Source organism: Rattus norvegicus, chromosome 8 (assembly GCF_021556685.1).
Source record: "Rattus norvegicus strain SHRSP/BbbUtx chromosome 8, alternate assembly SHRSP_T2T, whole genome shotgun sequence".
In the NCBI taxonomy this organism is placed as follows: Eukaryota; Metazoa; Chordata; class Mammalia; order Rodentia; family Muridae; genus Rattus; species Rattus norvegicus.
The window spans coordinates 109,826,667-109,829,166 of record NC_141541.1 but is presented as its reverse complement, the minus strand read 5'-3'; the positions used below and the strand labels follow the sequence as shown (position 1 = coordinate 109,829,166).

The window sequence follows — 2,500 nt, the reverse complement described above, 5'->3', positions numbered from 1 at the left end:
CAGCAGAACTACTTACCACAGCGGCGTGCCTTATAATAAGACTGGGATTTAAACCCCTACTTAAACTGACTTGTATGTTGTGAATCACACCTATAATCCCAGAACTCGGAAGTCAAGAAGCTCTCTGCGAGTTGGAGGCCAGCCTAGCCCACAAAGTAAGTTTTGGGCCAGCCAGGAGTGCATAGTCTAAAAACCAAGACAAGAGCTGCTATGTATATGACACACGCCTGCAACACATAGGGGGTGAAGGCAGAAGGAGCAGGAGTTCAAGGTCACCCTAAGCTACATATCAAGTTTTAGGCCAAGATGGTCTACATAACACCTTGCCTCAGAAGAGCAACCACCACCACTGTAAGACAACAACAACAACAACCGTAAACTCTAATGTGCAGATTACAAAACAAAGTTCCAAACAAGGGGAGGGGTTATTGGATCCTTCAGACCAGGAGGTCCAGACATCAGGCATTCTGAGATGTAAAAGGATTTCACCAAAATGCCCAACTCAGCCAACAGCAGTAGATATGAGAGAGGAAGATGAAAGCTATCAATTTCCATCAATTTCCATAAATAGCTCCCCAAATCATCTCCTTCGTCACATCAACCATCACAAAATAACTGAAAAATTAGAAGAAAGCACCTACTGCTGGGTACAGAGGACACAGTGAGTCTAAAAGAACTGAAATGCCAGGCAGAATCGAGAGTTTTCAACCTGAATACCAACGAGGGAGGTGGAGGGAATGCTATCGACGGAGAGCGGGCAGCTATAAGAAAAGCATTTGATATAGTGGCATAAAGTGTTACACTCAAAATTAATTCAAATTGGCTTAGTAAGGAGCAATGCCACATAAATTTAAAACTGGCTCCAAGTCGGCAAACACGGGGTGATGACAAATGGAAATATACTAAGTTGGGGGAGGTAAGGGGCACGGGGTCATCTTTATTAATGATCTGAAAGAGTGAGAGTAAACAGCATGTTAATGAAACTTGCAAATGATGCTAATTTGGGAGGTGTTGCTCTGATCGCTGCGGACACATAGGGAATGTAAATGAACCTTAAGTGGTAATAAATATGAGGAAGCAACACAATAGTACTCCAGCTAGAAAATGTACGACTGTTGTGGATGCCCTGGCTCACCCAGCCTCACCACAGAGCTCTCTGCCCTTCGTGCCTGGGGGCATGGGGTTGAAAGTAGAAAAGCACATCACCCTAATTCAGAGAGGCTACAACCAAAGAAGCGCTTCTTGCTTGTGCCTTTTACACCAGCCAGCCCTTTAAAGCGCCACAGAAGGCTCTCCTTTGATTCAAAGCAACTGTGGTGCTCGCCCTTGGTTAGTAGGGCTCCATAAATTAAGGTGCAGGAGAGGCTATTAAAGGAAACAAGCAAATAATGAGGAAATGGAGAGATTGATTTATGAGCAATGACCCAAAGGGGTGCACGTCGGCTAATTGATGGCTAAGTAGTAACGTGATAATGACCTGCTGTGATCTCTCCATGACAGATAACCGAGGGAAAAATATTTAGTGTCCCACAAGGAACTTCTTCATCCTGCCCGGTGGACTGTCCGGTCTCAGAAGTGCTAGTCTGCTGAGTTTTACCTGTCCACTTTTTTAAAGCTTTACCTCTGAGCAGCTCACATCCTGGGTCTTTCTCACCCCATCCTCATTGGCATTGCTGGTCATACTCCCTTTCGCCCCTGATGTGACGGAGCTTCATGAATGCAGTGACCAGGAACGCCCTAACAGGGCAGAAGCACGCTGGTGTGGGGTGTGGGAGGCGGGGCCCGGAGCTGCTTGCCTCTTGCTCAGCCTCCTCCTGCTGCAAGGAAATAAATGTGATGACTCTATGCAAATAGCTCTGGCTGTATGCAAATATGAGTTTTGATACTGTTTTTATTTCCCAGCAGGTTCAGCCACCAGATTTATGGCTTCCAGCCGGAGATCTGTCTGGGGTATGTCAGTAGCAGTTTGCAGATGAAAACTAACAGATCATGTCTCAGCCTTTCTGCAACTCAGAATCCTAGAAAGAAGCTCACAGCCTGTTCATTCAGCTTCCTCGTTTTATACATGAGGATACAGAGTGGAGTAAGAGTTTGCTGGGTGCATGTTTTCACAAAGAGGTTGCCCAACGTCACATGCCACCATTTCAGCAATAAGTAGTAGCTCTTGGAGCTTTTCCCATGTCTCTCAGTCCATATTTTAGATGATGGAAACCGAGGCCAAACTGGCTAAACTCTCACAAGATGCAATGGAGCCGGTGTCTTTGGAACAATTTCCTCTAATCCAGATACCCTCAAGAAACCTAAGGGGGTTGGAGAGATGACTCTGTGAAAGCACTTTCCGTGCAAGCATGGGGACCTGAAATCCATCCCTAGAACCTTTGCAGAACAGGCTAAGCATGGTAACCTCAGAGGCAGAGACAGCTAGATCCTCAGGGCTTGCTGGGCAACCCAAAGGGCAATTAAAGACTAAGACTCCTGAGGAAGAGCACCTGAGGTTCAC

The 2,500-nt window shown here is 46.2% G+C and overlaps 1 long non-coding RNA gene across 1 annotated transcript; it reads left to right on the top strand.

Moving 5' to 3' along the window:
• The first annotated feature begins 434 nt into the window (after positions 1-434).
• Positions 435-1,853, top strand: LOC134480094 (uncharacterized). Its single transcript, XR_015628006.1, has 2 exons — positions 435-661; positions 1,501-1,853. It is a non-coding gene; the product is annotated as an uncharacterized LOC134480094 (long non-coding RNA).
• The last annotated feature ends 647 nt before the right edge of the window (positions 1,854-2,500 follow it).